Source organism: Gossypium arboreum, chromosome 5, assembly GCF_025698485.1.
Source record: "Gossypium arboreum isolate Shixiya-1 chromosome 5, ASM2569848v2, whole genome shotgun sequence".
In the NCBI taxonomy this organism is placed as follows: Eukaryota; Viridiplantae; Streptophyta; class Magnoliopsida; order Malvales; family Malvaceae; genus Gossypium; species Gossypium arboreum.
The window spans coordinates 26,442,351-26,459,994 of NC_069074.1; positions in this window are offsets into that span (position 1 = coordinate 26,442,351).

Below are 17,644 nucleotides of genomic sequence, written 5' to 3' on the forward strand. Positions count from 1 at the left end.
ATGTATAATGAATGATATGATAGAAATTATTACTGCTTTTGTATTGAAATGTAACGATTTGTACACCCTATCAACAAGTGTCGGACTAGTCGGATATAATTGGCATGCCATAAGATTGGAAGTGTTCAGGGATATTTCGACTGTGTGTCGATGAGACACTATATGTGTCGACTATTGTGACTATTCCGGATTCGTTCCGAAGGGGTACTCTGTACCTAACTATGACTGTTACTACTACTATTACTATTACCCTACGGTGTATTCCGGTTTCGGCCGATGAAATACTGTACATTATCCCCGGTGTGTGGGTTAGATCCGTGTATCCATCCAAGTCTGATTTATGTTAATAGGGGTAATTGAAAGTACTAAGGACAAAGATTGACTGCTATTGATTATGTGACTGTGACTGTTATACAAGTATTGAAAGATATTGAATGATATGAAAAGTATAAAAAGAATTGTTTAAATACATTTAAGAGCTATAAGTTAAAGGTAAGTGATGAAGCTAATAAGATTATGAAATAAAAAGTTATGTTACAATGTATATACATGACTTATTATTGTTTTCAGTATTAGTTTATAGAAATACCACTGAGTGTATACTCAGGGTACGGTATGTTTCCGTGCGCAGTTCTAGGTAAGACTCAGCATCCAAGCCAATCCCAGACTCAAAGTGGTGAATACTTTTCTTTTGGTAAAATGGCATGTACCTAGGTTGTTAAGGTGTTATTTTGTATATGATAGTGTATAAACATGAAAGTTGTTGAAGCATGGTATGAAATATGCATTTTTTGGAAGCTAAACTTACATGAGTTTGACTAGTATGATAATGTTGTATAATTTTGATATGAATTGTGGTACATAATTCTTCAGAGGTATTGAAGTGAACGAATGAATATTTTCTAAGTTTGAATGGCATAATGAATGATATTTGATTTAAGAACTATTAGTAAATATTTGAGCATGAAATAGATGTGTTTAGCATGTGAAAATAGCTTAAAAATGGTCAGGGCAAAAATCATGTTTTCACACGGCTAAGTCACATGAATGTGTGCCCAGGCCGTGTGAATAAGTCAGAATCTGCCCATGGCCTAGCCCCACGGCCATGTCCCAGGCCACATGGCCATGTCCCAGGCCACACGAGCGTGTGCCTCTATCTTCAAGGAAAAATTTCTAAAGTTGCCAATTTAGTTCCGAATCACTTCTAAAACATATATTGGGCCCTGTAGACCTATATTAGAGACTTTAAGATGAAATTTCAAAGGTTTTGATTTGTAATGAAAATTTATGACTCGATTTTGTATAAATTCTAATGTATAAGTCCAGTAATACCTCGTAACCCTATTCTAGTGACAGTTTGGGATTAGGGGGTGTTACATTGTCACTCTTCTGTGCTTCATAGATTTGTTGTATAAATATCAGTCTAGCTTTTATTCAGCTACAACCGAACCATCATCTGAACAAGATAACTGGGTGTTCTTGCTCTTAAAGTAAATAAAGATTTCCTACTCAGTGTATCTGCCACAACATTAGCCTTTCCCGGATGATAGTCAATAATCAAATCGTTATCTTTTATTAACTCAAGCCACCTGCGTTGCCTCACATCAAGTTTTTCTATGTCATTAAATACTTCAGACTTTTATGGTAAGTGTAAATATGACATTTTTCACCATATAAATAATGTCGCCATATTTTCAATGCAAGCACTATGGCTGCCAATTCAAGATCATGTATCGGGTAATTTCTTTCATGTGGTTTAAGTTGACTTGAAGCATAGGCAACCACTTTACCTTCTTGATTCAAAACACAACCTAAACCATTTAAATATGCATCACTGTAAATTACAACTTCCTTACCCGATTCAGGTTGTACTAATACAGGTGCTTTAGTCAACACAGTCTTCAATTTATCAAAGCTCTACTGACATTTGTCATTCCACTCGAAATTTACACATTTTTGTAACAGACGAGTTATTGGAAAAGAAATCATTGAAAATCCTTTAACAAACCTCCGATAATACCCGGCTAAACCCAGAAAACTTCTGACCTCTGATACGCTCTTTGGTGAATTCTAATTAATAATTGTTGAAATTTTGCTCGGGTTAACCTTGATGCCTTCAGCAGATACGATGTGACCAAGAAAACTGACTTCATCCTCAAATGTTCAGCATGCTCATCTTCACTTCGGGAATAAACTAAAATATCATCTATGAATACCACGACAAACCTATCTAGGTAAGGTCTAAAAGTCCTGTTCATTAAATCCATAAACACTGCTGGTGTATTTGTTAATCCAAATGGCACCACCAAGAATTTGTAATGACCATATCTAGTTCTGAAAGCTGTCTTTGGAACATCTGAATCCTTCACCCAAAGCTGGTAATAACCCGAACGAAGATCAATCTTTGAAAATACAGTAGCTCCCTTCAACTGATCAAATAAGACATCAATTCGAGGTAGTGGATATTTATTCTTTATAGTGACTTTGTTGAGTTACCAGTAATCAATACATAACCTCAAAGATCCATCTTTCTTCTTTACAAATAACACCGGAGCAGCCTATGGTAAGAAACTAGGTCGAGCAAAACCCCTCTCAATTAATTCTTGTAACTGCACCTTCAACTCTTTCAACTTGGCGGGAGCCATTCGATAAGGTGCTATCGATATTGGTGTTGTTCCCAAAATTACATCTATAGAGAATTCCACTTCTCTGACAGGTGGTAAGCCAGACAATTCTTCCGGAAACACATCTGGAAACTCACATACAACTGGCACAGATTGAATCTTTGACTCAGTTACCTTAATATCCAACACATAAGCAAGATAAGCATCATATCCCTTCCTCATACATTTCTGTGCTGCTATTGCTAAAATCATATTAAATAATCCATCTAGCTTGTCAGATTAAACATTAAGTAACTCACGGTCTTAACATTTCAACACAATATACTTCTGCTTATAATTAACCACTGCATCATGTTGGGTTAACCAATCCATTCTCAATATCATATCGAATTCATCAAAAGGCAGTAGCATTAAATCAACCAAGAAACATTTACCCTTTACCATAAGTGGACAGTTTTTACAAACTTTATCTACCTTTGCACATTGGCCCAAAGGATTTTAAAGTTCCACCATAAATTCAGTGAATTCAACAGGTAAATTTTTAACATTTACTAAATTTATGCTTATAAACTGTGGAACCTGGATCAATCAATGCAATAATATTAGTATCTAGTAAAGAAAAAGTACCAGTAATGACATCTGGCACTAGAACATCTTCTCGGGCCCGTATGACATATGTTCTTGCAGGAGCTCGAGCCTCAGATTTAGCAGTTGAATCTTTTGTAGCGCTTCGGGTACCACTAAAATTTTCAGGGTGTCTAGGTGGTCTGCCCCTTAAAGTAGTGTTGCCTGGTTTTAAAGTCTGTTCAGCATCTCTTTCTACTATTTTTGGAAAACTTTCAAGAGATGATCAAATAAACCACATTTGTAACATGCACCGGTGTTCATTCAGCATTCACCATAATGAAATTTGTTACAGTGTTTACATTTTGGCTTCGTGTTTCTCACATTTCCAAACTAGTCACTGATGGTGACGAAGACTTGGGATTAAAGCGTTGAAAACCACACTCGTTGCCGAAATACCCAGCTTTGAATAAAATAATTGAGACCTACCAATAGGTCTTTTCCCAGAGGATCGGGCTTCTTTGTTTGCCTTCTTCTTTTCTTTACTTAGCTCTTCAGCTTTCTTTGCATGATCAATAAGTGCTGCAAACTCTCTTATTTCTAAAATGCCAATCAGTAATTTTATATTTTCATTTAATCCTTTCTCGAAATGTTTACACATTTCTGCCTCTGTTTGTACCATTCACTAGTATATTGGCTTAACAGTGCAAACTCCCTTTCATATTCCGCAACGGTCCTATTCCCCTGTTTTAATTCTAGAAATTCTTTTCTTTTCTGATCTAGGAATCTTTGACTAATATATTTCTTTCTGAATTCAGATTGAAAGCATTCCCAAGTAATATTTTCTTTTGGAACTACTGAAGTTACAGTTTTCCACCAGTGATAAGCCGTGTCCTTTAACAGAGATACAGAACATTTCAAGCATTCAGCTAGAGTACATAATAATTCGTCCAACACTCGAGTAGTATTTTCCAGCCAGAATTAAGCTTTTTTCGGATCATCATCGATTGTAGCTCTAAATTCCTCAGCCCCATATTTTCTGAGTTTATCCACTAGAGCTTTACTAATTCTAATAGTTTCAGTACCCGATAGTCTCTCAAGAATAGTCTGAGTATTTGGTGGGGAGGTTGTGATTGAAACGTAGCAGAATTTCTTTTCAAATATTCAGGAAACCATTTATCCAACATTTCAAAGAAAACCTCTTTAGCATATTCACTTCGGCCTTCTGATTCAGACCTTCTACTACTACTACCATCTGTAGCTCGTCGAACGAAAGCTTGAAAAGTACTCTCAGCTTCTTTAGATTCTGCTCTTGCTCGGTTGGAAGACATTTACTATATGAAAACACATTTAAGATGGTCAGGAGATATCACACTATCATCAATTATATAATGACATGTATAGTTAAATTCACACTTGCTACGTTAGTCCGAGAATTGGCTAAACCATAGCTCTGATACCACTAAATGTAACACTCTTAACTCGTATCCGTCACTAAAATAGGGTTACGAGGAATTACCGAACTTATACACTAGCATTTATACAAAACTGAGCCATAAATTTGCATTCCAAATCAATTTTTTTCAAATTTCACCATAAAGTCCCTAATATGGGCCTACAGGACCCAATACATACTTTAGAAGTGATTTGGAACTAAACCGGTAACTTTGGAAAACTTTGAAAAAAATTTCTTGAAGTTAGGGGCACATGCCTATGTGGCCAGCCCGTGTGGCTCCCATAGCCGTGTGGCCAGCCCGTGGGCAATTTTGACTTGCAATTTCTTAAGCATCAAAGGGGCACACGGCCTGGGCACACGCCCATGTGGCTAGGCCTTGTGGTAAACTAATTTTTCACTATTTTTAAGCCATTTTCACACGATTTTGACACACGACCATGCTTGAAACTCGTGTCCTTCACACAATAAAAACACTCGGCCGTGTCTTTTGCTCGTGTACTATCCTAACTTCATATTTAAAGATGCAGGGGACACACAGTCAATTCACACGCCTGTAGGCTTACAGTGTGTCACACACGGCCTAGACACACGTCCGTGTGTCTAGCCATGTGGACAAAAATAGGTTATTTTAGGCCACTTTTCTCACCCCAAACTTAATCATTCAAAACAACATGTTTTTATATTAATCCACAACATACCAATATCAAACATGCTCCACTAGTCACTCTAATGACTTGATTACAAACCGAAATATTAAGTTGTTATTTGACCACAAAAGCTTATACATGCTATTATAAAAAAATAAATTTATCATTTTTAGCAAAATGAAGGGATTGATAGTGTGATGATAGGTCCGACTTAATTCCAACCTTCATGAGCTTTGAGCACTATAAAACAGGAAAAAATATAAACCTAGTAAGCATTAATGCTTAGTAAGTTCATATAACCAAACTACACTTACCTTTCATGTTCATCAAGTAATTCATACATTAAGTAATATTTCCATTAACTTAGTCAATTAGCAATTAAGTCCTACACACAATCAATCAACCAATTGATTAGTTTCCAAAAATACTAAAATGCATAGATGAGCTCATTATGCCATTTCTTTTTATATCACTACGTATGTCATTACCGCTGAATTATTGAATTTCCGATGGACCTTTCCTTTTCTAGTTATACACTTGAGGTGTACATTCCTTTCCAAATGGTACACACAAAGTATACATTTCCTTTTTATATGGTATACACAAAGTATACCTAACCTTTCCAAGTGTACACACAAAGTGTACATAACCTTTTCAAGTTGTACCATTTGGGTACACAAATCCTTTTCAAGTATTACCCTTTTGGTTTACATTCCTTTTCATAATGAGATCAAAAGATTATCCTTTCAGAATAACCTTTACTGCAACATATGCAGCATCTCATATACATGATAATCACTTGTCCAATCGGAAATCAATATTCAAACGGATTCATATAATATTTCATCATTTACATGTAAATCACAAATCAACATTAGTTTATTACATGTACATACCAATTACAAATCATGATGCACATAATTCAACAATCAATTCAACACATTCACATGCTTAATTTAGTTATACGAACTTACCTTGACAATTGATCGTATCTATTTATCCAAAACTTTTTCTTTCCCTCATTCTTTTTCTTTGTTCGACACTTCCGGACCTATATAAATAAATCTAATCATCAATTCTATGATTTTTACATTCAATCAAGCCCATTTCACATTTTAGGCAAAAGTACCATTTTGCCCCTAAACTTTTAATTAATTCCAATTTCATCCCTAGGCTCAGAAATTGAAATTCATGCAATTTACTCCTTATTCCAAGCTTATTCAAAATTCCAACATAACTTTTACAGCACATGTATTTCATAAATTTCAGAATTTTTTCAAGAATTTCACTACTTTGCAATTTAGTCCCTACACATGTTTTCACTAAAAATCACTTTGTAAAAGTGGTTTATCTATTAATAATCTTTCATTTTCTATCAAAAACTTTCAATTTACAGCATATTCATAAATAGGTAATTTTCTGAACTTTAATTTCTTTTAAATTTAATCCCCAAATAAAGAGATTAATCTTTCCTGATCCCAAAAATATAAAAATCACTATAAACGGGACATAGAACTTACCAATTCAAGCTTAAGAAATTCTCTTCCTCTCTCCTAGGGTTTCCATGTATTATATGGAGAAGATGATGATATAAAATAAGTTTTATTCTATTTAATCGTTTATCGTATATTAATTTATTCACTTTCTAATTTTGTCCTTGCATCTTTTCAATTTTCCATGGATGAGTCACTAAATATATCTACATGTTTTTCATTAATGGCCTAATTACAATATAAGGACCTCACATTTTGAATTCTCTAGCTATATAATCCCTATAGCTATTAGTATACAACTTTAACATTTTATTCAATTCAGTCCTTTTTGCAATTAGACACATAATTGATAAAGTTTTTCTATAAAAATTTTCATACAATATTCCAATCATAATACCTATCATTTTATGAAAGTTAAATAATTTCATTTTTCGGACTCGAATTTGTGATCCCAAACCACTATTCCGATTTCACTGAAATTAGACTGTTACAACCTCTATTATTGTTATAGGATCCATGAACCGCATCATATAGAGAGGTTTACATATATATTATTTATATGTGCATGTAATCAAACCACTCCATCATTTATTTTTTTTCATTTAAACCTAATTCTTAGGGATCTCCAATTATTAGGTAGGGTATACTTATAGTTTATATTTATTTTTGTTTGAGCTTTGTTAGGATAATTACCACAATCGATCCAAAATCCCTTTGGGTTTGGGCCAGCATCAACCCAAACCCACGAGGTCGTTGACCGAGCTCATATGATAGGATCGCAAGCTGAGCTCGTAGCTCGCTTGCTGAGCTTACTCCCCTGCGATATTATACATGCATGAAAACGCGTAACACGTATTCAACCTAGAGTAGGGTACGTGTCTGTATGCATGGAGCCTACTTAACCTGTCATCTCAATGAATAATACCCATATCATATAAATAGACAAACATCACCAGGAAAAAATGATAGAGAAAAATACCTCAACAAGCTTTAATCCCATCCACCTTGATGTTATCCAAACATTTTTTCTAGTTAAAATTTTGCCAAATTATCTATAATATTATCACCATTTTGAATATAGTTAACATTAATGGTACTATTAGTTATATGGTATCTCATATGACTATGTTTTCTTCTTATAGATCTAAATAATTTATTATAATATTTGTTATCCCTTCCAATAGTTGTAATACCATCACAATGGTTTAATATAGGTGATATTGGCTTTTTTCAAATTAGAATCTCAAATAAGATATCTGATACGAACCCACTGTAGCACCCCAAACTCGGCCCAGAAGTTATGGCCGGATCCGGCATGCCACATCAAAAACGTTAAAAAAAAATTTTCCATTCTAAGTCTAGAAAATCGTACTTGATGTTCAAAAGATTAATTCATTAAGGGTTAAAGTGAATGGAAGTCATGCACCGGTAGGAAACCGGAAAGAGGTGGTGAGTCCATCTGATTGCTTAAGTACCAAGCTCCTTCGGATCCAATCCTGACATGCATACCGCCATTGCCACACCTTAACGTCATGGATATTTCTAGGAAACCGATTTGATTAAGTCATTTTAGCAAAAATTATTAATTTTGGAAAATACTTTCATTCGGAAGCTTTGCTTATTGTCGTGTTATTTTGAAATCAACTGTTGTTTTTGAAAACGCGCCTAAAGCTATCCAAATTCAACAGTTAAAATAAGTATTACCTACCTTAGTAATACATATTAAAACCATCAAAAATAAATAAGCGGCCTTATTACATTTAAAACCCAAAACCTCAAACGTAATTAAAAGGATGTCCAGTTCACGGAAGAAAATCAAACTTTGAGCAGTGGCCACTCGAATTCCCTCACGACTCCAAGCCCACTATGGTTGGGGATTTCTGCGTGGATGAAAATAAAAGGGGTGAGTTTGGGAAACTCGATGTGTAAGGAAACCCCATTCAAAGTCCAAGTCACTCAAGCCCATTGGGCCTAAGCCCATTCAGTAATGATGGTCTGGGCGAGCCCTTTTGATTACAATAAAGCGGGCCTTAGCCCTTATTCAGATAATGATGGCCCATAGGCCCATTTCAAAATACATGCAACATGAATAACATATGCAAGCCCATTTGGGTAATAGTGATCTTGGGCCAAAGCCCTTTTGATTACAATAAAGCGGGCCTTAGCCCTTATTCAGATAATGATATGGCCCATAGGCCCATTTCAAAATACATGCAACATCGAGAAACATATGCAAGCCCATTTGGGAGACTACTCAACCCACCAACCACTACACTCCACCCGTACCAGCCATACACTCCATGTGGGAATAGCTCAACCCACCCATTAACACTCCACAGTTTGACCTTGCTGCTCGATTAACAAGAAAATTGAGGCAAAGCCTCCAAGATCTGTGGACAAGCCACTTTCAATACTTCCTCAGTCAATATCCCATCCCATGCATCGATAATAACAACATGGCATGCAGTAAATAACAACATCAAACATGCATTTAGGTCAATTTAACCCTAGGGGTATTTGGTAATTTACCTACTAGGGGTAAAAGCGTAAATTTTCCACTTTTAAAGGTATTTCAGTAATTTATCTATTTTAGGGTTTTCATGCATATTCCTACTTTTCACGTACTAACGAAATCACGCATCGAGGGTTTCTTACGAATTGGGCCCGTTGGCCCATCATTCCAATTTTGGCCCATTAAGCCCAAAAATATCGAGGGCACGTAAATCATGCACTTTACGGTCAAATTTTGCAGCTTACCAAAAACATTAATCGATTTACCTCACGAGCATTCGCTTTTCATAAATCTACAAAATACCGGTTTTCGGCATTTTGATTTTTCGACTTTTGCCGATCCAGACTAAGAAAGAGGGTGTTAGTTACACACCTGTTTGCGACGATATGCTGACGAGATCCACACACGAACCGCCTACAATTGGATTACTAACACGTTAATCTAACTATTCAAATACGAACTACGTATTAACCCCTTACAATATTCGGCCAACCACACCTACAGATCATAGTAAGCTTATAAGAAATCAATAAGCAACTCATTAACAAATTTTTGTCAATGTTTACCACATAATCATAATTTCACTGCAAGCTGTCTTCCTGAGCAACAGTCACTAAATTATTTATAACTGGAGCTACGAAACTCCAAATCAAGTGCCGTTAATTTTCCCTGAAAATAGACTCATATATCTTTCATCCATAAAATTTTCAGAATTTTTGGTATGGCCAATCAATACCAGATTTTTCTCAAAGTTTCCCATGTTTCACTGTTTGACTAATCTGACCACTCTTCATTACGAATCAAATTTCTCATTGTACAGAATTCAAAATATGTTCTAGTTTATTCCATTTGAAACTAGACTCATTAAGATTTAATTACATAACTTATTCATCTTCTAATTCATCTCCCACAATTTATGGTGATTTTCCAAAGTCACGTTATTGCTGCTGCCCCAAGCAGATTTATTACCAAATTCACTCTTTCACACATAACTTGCATGCATGTTATTTAAACATGTATATCACCAATCAATCATCACATATCTATGATTTTACTTAAGTATAATCTCCATTTCATCATTTTAAAGCACAACATGTTAGCCGATTTTTCCCTTTAGCATCTAAGGCACATGCATGCTCATTTGTTTGGCTCAACTTCACATATCTTCCATTTTTCATCAAAAAAACATGAAACAACAACCATTTCCTTCATTTTAATTCATGACCAAATGCTCACAACACAACCAAAAATCAAAATATACTTCAAGAGTTAAGGTAGAATCAAGAAGAACTCATGAACCTCAAAATAAAAGCAAGGTACCAAGAACTTACCTTCAATTTTCCTCCTCCTAATGACCGAATACTCAAGAGTTTTCTCCTCTCCTTTCTCTTCTCTAACTTTCAGCTATGATGAACAAAGATGGACAAAACTTTGTTCTTTTCACCCCTTTTTCTTTTAATAAAACTTCATATTTCATCCATTTAATTCTTTAATACAAAAGACATGAAATTCTTATCATGAAACATTTACCTAACCCATTATCATGAAACATTTACCTAACCCATTATCATGGAACATTTACCTAACCTATTATCATGAAACATTTACCTAACCCATTATCATGGAACATTTACCTAACCTATTATCAATTTGTATCAATTTGTACCATAAATTATGGATATCAAGTGTACATTTTGTCTACAACAACATGATGGTTGGCCACTTCATGTAAAATGGGAGGTTTGTCATGCAAATCCTCCTATTTTGCACTCCTATTTATTTGGCCACTTCAATTTAGCCTATATCATTTTCAAACATTTTCACATAGGTCCTATTTCATAATTTCACTCACAAATGACAAAATCAAAGCATGAAATTTTGTCAACATTCACAGAATTCCCGAAAATTGGGGCGTTACACCCACCCTGCGAATTACTTTGGTCAAGCTTACTAAGCCTAGCATTACACTGTTGGCAAGCTGATTCTAGGTCATTTCCAGCTTCCCAAACTCCGTCCAGTTTAATTCAGCTTGTTACCGATTTAATTTTGGTTAGACACAGCTCATTAAAGCTCAACTCGGTTTGATGCAAGCTAATTGAGCTTGACTCAAAAATATTTAATTCCATGCATTCTAATTTGGTGAGTAAATTCGAAAAAAATTTTGAGATAACCTTTGTCCTATTTGACAGAGGAAAGCCGTGCGAGAGAAAATATTTTCTAGCGAACAAACGGCTCGACTTGAGGAGAAGTCGTCCTCAAGAAGGGGGAATGATACGAACCCGCCCCATGAATTACTTTGGTCAAGCTTACCAAGCCGAGCATTACACTGTTGGCAAGCTGATCCTAGCTCGTTTCTAGCTCCCCGAGCTCCGTCCAGTTCAATTCAGCTTGTTACTAGTTTAATTTTGGTTTGACACAGCTCATTAAAGCTCAACTCGGTTTGACGCAAGCTCATTGAGCTTGATTCAAAAATATTTAATTTCATGCATTCTAATTTGCTGAAATAAATAAGTTAGTTTATTTAGTTAGCTTAAAATAATTAGCTCATTTTAATTTGTCAAATCAATACATACTTAAATAAAGTTTTAATGTGTCTTAGTTCAGGACATGAATTTAATATGTCAAGTTTAGGACAAATTAATTAGCTGCTGCTATTTATTTGTCTAAGCCGAATTTAATGGTTGTCCTAGCATTAAACGTGAGTCATAAATATGTCCTAAACTTAGACAAATTAAATAAGCTATTTATGTCTTAACCGAATTTAATTCATGTTGCTACTTTGTCCAGCCGAATTTATGGTGCATGTTAATTGTTGTCCAAATTAAAGAGATGTTAGAGCAAGCATGGGACGAATTTAAGGAGTTGTTCAGCATACAAGGGGTGTCCATTAAAGAGGCTACTGGTTGACGAATTTAATATGTCCTAACTCATTTAAGTGCTGCTTTATTTTGCTATAATACATGCATGGATTGGCCTAGGGAAGAACTGAATCAACATCATCTTTTAGCTAACTTTTTCGTGCATAACAACAGCCATGAAGAATGAATTTCCAGCTACAGCCTTCAATTCCCTTTAAGTGACGCCTTGGGCATTACAATGAACACTTTTTTCTTTACCTAATAATCAACTGAATTAGGCTGACATTTGAAGTTCTCTAAGTTATTTTAATACCTCCCATGATCGTTCAGCTCAATGAAGCACCACCTGTAACGCCCCCACGCCCGAAACCATCACCGGAGTCAAGCTTGAGGTGTTACTAAACTTATCTTACCTATTAAACAACTCTAAATCACTTATTTTAATTTTCAGAATAAATTGTTTTTCTGCGTCATGGTTACTTAAAAATTCATTTCTCGAGTTTAAAAACTCGAAATTAAGATCCGTAAATTTTTCATGAAACTAGACTCGTATATATATCTACTAATTTTTTTCTAGAATTTTTGACTTAGCCAATTAGTACAGTTTATTAGTTAAAGTTTCCCCTATTTCAAAACTCGACTGCACTAAACTCTTGTTACTACGAACCATGTTTCTTCCTGTACAAAATTCATATCACTAAGCCGTTTGTTTCTCTTAAAACTAGACTCAACAAGGATTATAACCATATAAATTATACCTTCTAATTAGTTTTGTACAATTTATGGTGAATTTCCAAAGTTGAAACAGGGGTTCTAGAAATCGCTCTGACCTTGTTTCACTAAAACTCAGATATATCATGAAATATAATACCTTTACCTATTTTTCTTATTCCATAAGAAAATAGACATAATAAGCTTTAATTTCATATATTATTCATCTTCAAACTATGTTTATACAATTTTTAGTGATTTTTCAAAGTTACATCATTGCTGTTACTTGAATCTGTTTTTAGGTTACTTTCACATTTTTCATAATTTTCATGTGATAATCACCATTCAATCATACATATTAATAAACATGCATATCATCGGCCATTTTTATTAGCTAATCACTAGCAAGTATTTACACATCATTCATTGTTCATATTATACCAAAAGTGGCTAAGTTTCTATACATGCCATACACAAAACAAAACGTCTAATTATACCGAGTTATTTCTTTGATAGTGTGATCGGCCTCTGACATTTCCTTCGATCCCGAGTGACTAGATAAGTACTATAAGAAGAAGAAAATAAAGAGATTAAGCACTAGGCTTAGTAAGCTTACAAGCAAATAAATCACAACATTCAACATAATGGATAATTATGCATAATATCATCTAACATCATAAATTTCTTTACTTCTCAATTTCTATCTTCTTCTTTATTCCTTACCTTCTTTCTTACGACCTTTCCTTTTCATAAGTATAATCTACTTTTCCTTTGCTGTTAATTCACTGTAATTTAACCCGTATCCTGACCCGTTGAACCACTCGAATACTAAGGATACTAGGGCCGTTCTGTCTATCAATATCTCGCCAATGCCATGTCTTTGACATGGACTTACATGAATTATTCTGTCTCCAATGCCATATATAATATGGACTTACATGGCTCAATCCTGTCTCCAAAGCCATATTTCTAATATGGACTTACATGGCTCATTTACGTTACATCTGTCAACCCTAATATCCTAACATTCCTAGGGTTCAACCGGGCTTTCTAACACTTTTCCTCTGTCACTTCACCTTAAATTCGACTTTAAATATTTTCATAACATAATATATAAATGCTGAAATTGACAATAATAATGTAAAATAAAAGAATATTGCATTTATTTACTGTAAACTTACCTCGATACAAAATGTGACTAAACTTTACAATTTAGTCCTTTACTTTTCTTTTCCCGATCTACTCTCGAATTTCGCTCTTCTTGATCTATAATAGCAAATTTAGCTTATTTAATATCAACATTTATCAAAACAACCCTTTACTCAAACTTTGGAAAAATTACATTTTGCCCTAAACTTTCACATATTTGCACTTTTGCCCCAAGGCTCGTAAATTAAACTTAATCCTATTTTCTTATGTTTTATGACATGCTGATCATTTTTCCTTCTATGGCAACATCAAATTCACACACTAACATGTACTTATGACTATTAGGTATTTTTACCGATTAAGCCTTTTACTCGTTTTCACTTAAAACCAAGTAGCACAAGTTGTCTAACATAATTTAAAACCTCATATTCCATCATAAAACATCAAAATACACAAATTTCACCTATGGGTATTTTTCCAAATTTGATTCCTAACTTAAATTATTGCTAGCATAAGCTTTATCGAGCTACGGACTTCAAAACGTAAAGATCATTAAAAGCGGGCTTGGAATCACTTACTATGAAGCTTGAAAGTTGAAGAAACCCCAGCTATGGAGAGAGGTAAGGTTCTGCTGGTAACTTGAAGAAGATGATACAATTTTATCATCTTTTTACCTTTTATTAATGTTAATAACCAAATGACCAAAATGCCCTCCTTACTAAACTTTCAAAAATTCCTTCCATGTCCTAATTTTGTCCATGAACTTAAAATTGGTCAAATTACCATTTAAGATCTCCTAATTAATATTCCAAAATAATTTCATACTAAAACTTCTAGAATGCAAGTTTTGCAAATTATTCGATTTAGTCCCTAACCTCAATTTAAGCACTTTATGCATAGAATTTTATCACGAAATTTTCACACAATCATGTAATCATACCATGAACCTCAAAATAATAATAAAATATTTTTATTTTATTTTTTTACCCTAATTTGTGGTTTACAACCCATTATTCGTTTAGGCCTATTTGAATGTTACATTTCTCCCCCTTAGGGATTTTCGTCCAAAATCTTACCTGTGAAGAGATATGGGTACTGTTTTACATAGCCTCTTGGGTTCCCATGTAGCCTCGTCTACCCCATGTCTATTCCATAGTACTTTCACAAGTACAATACTTTTGTTCCTTAATTGCTTTACCTCTCGAGCTAGAATCTTTCTGGGTTCTTCACCTTAAGTCATGTCCGGTTGAGTCTCAACCTCTGTTTGAGAAATCACATGTGACGGATCTGAACGATAACGACGTAGCATAGACACATGAAATACATTATGAATCTTCTCTAACTCAATCGGTAAAGCTAACCGATATGCTAATGGTCCGACTCTCTCAATCACTTCAAGCGGTCCAATAAAACGTGGACTTAGTTTGCCTTTCTTGCCAAATCGAGAACTTTCTTCCACGGGATACTTTCAAAAACTTTGTCACCAACTTGATATTCGATCTCTTTTCTTTTTAAATCGCATACTACTTACATGCATCAAAGTCGCTTTTAAACAATTTCGATAACTTTCACTTTTCTTCCGTTTCTTTAACTAGATCAACCCCATAAATCGGCTTTCTTTAAGCTCATCCAATATAAAGGTGTGCGGCATTTACGTCCATACAAAGCTCCATAAGGTGCCATCTTCAAACTCGATCGATAACTATTATTGTAGGCAAACTCTACTAATGGTAAATATTTTTCCCAAGCGCCTTGAAATTCCAAAGACACAACATCTAAGCATATCTTCAAGTACTGAATAACTCTCTCGACCGACCGTCGGTTTGAGGGTGGAAAGCTGTACTAAAACTCAACTTTGTGCCCAAAGCCTTTTGTAATTTCTTCCAAAACCGTGAAGTAAATCTTGGATCTCTATCTAAAATGATCGATAATGGTACCTTGTGTAGTTTGACTATCTCTGACATATACAACTCGGCCAACTTGTCAAGTGAATAATCCATACGAACTGGGATAAAATGAGCCGACTTTGTTAACTTATCAATCACAACCTATCTGCATCTTTCTTTCTCGTGTAAACGGCAATCCTGTCACAAAATCCATAGTAACTCGATCCTATTTCCACTCGGGGACTAGCACAGTCGCAATAAACTGAAGGTACACGATGTTTGACCTTTACCTGGATGATCAAACATCTAAAACAAACTCAAATGTCCTTTTCATTCCTACCCACCAAGACATTTTTTTAAATCATTATACATCTTTATACTACGGATGAATAGACAAAGAACTACTATGTGCTTCCTGTAAAATCTTTCGAATAAGCTCATCATTCTTCTATGCATACCTGTCTCGGAACATCAAACAACCGTCGAATCGATCCGAAAATCGACTCTACATCCGACTCAGACCGATCTCTTTTGGTTAACAACTCACTGTAATTTTTTTTTTAAGCTTCACAAATTTCTTCAAGAAACATCGGTTTAGCTCTCAACTCAGCTAAGATAAAACCATCATCTGATAAGGCTAGACTAGTGTTCAAAGCTCTTAATGCAAATAAAGATTTCTTACTCAAAGCATCAAGAACAACGTTTGCCTTACAGGTGATAATCGATCACTAGCTCATAATCTTTAATCAACTCTAACCATCTTCTTTGCCTCAAATTCAAATCTTTTTGAGTCATCAAATATTTCAAACTTTTGTGATCAGTGAATATGTGGCACTTCTCACCGTACAAATGATGTCTCCAAATCTTCAGTGCAAAAACAATGGTAGCTAGCTCTAAATCATGTGTCGGATAGTTCTTCTCATGTGGCTTTAGTTGTCTAGAGGCATAAGCAATTACCTTCCCTTCCTGCATAAGTACACAACCAAGTCCATTCATGGACGCATCACTGTAAATCACAAACTCCTTACCTGGTTCTAGTTGTACTAAAATAGGAGCTTTAGTCAACAATGCTTTTAACTTGTCAAAACTCTATTGACACTTCTCAGTCCATTCAAACTTGACATCCTTTCGCAGCAATCTTGTCAGCGGGGTAGCTATCATGGAAAATCCCTCTACAAATCGCCTATAATATCCGGCAAGACCAAGAAAACTTCTAACTTTTGATACATTTCTAGGAGGCTTCCAATCAACAATGGCTGAAATCTTGCTCGGATCAACCTTAATACCTTCACCTGAAACAATATGTCCAAGAAAACCAACTTCTTGTAACCAGTACTCACTTTTGCTGAACTTGACATACAACTGATTATCTTTCAGAATCTGTAAAACTGTTCTCAAATGCTCTGCATGCTCAGTCTCATCATGAGAATAAATCAAGATATCATCAATAAACAAAACTACAAACTTATCCAAGTACGGTCTGAAAATTCGGTTCATTAAGTCCATGAAAATGGTAGGAGCATTAGTCAAGTCAAATGGCATCACAAGGAACTCATAATGACCATACCTAGTCCGGAAAGCAGTCTTCAAGACATCTGACTCTTTAACTCACAACTGATAATATCCGGATCTCAAATCTATCTTGAAAAACACAGTAGCTCCCTTCAATTGATCAAACAGATCATCAATTCTAGGCAATGGATACTTGTTCTTTACTGTTACCTTGTTAAGTTGCCGATAATTT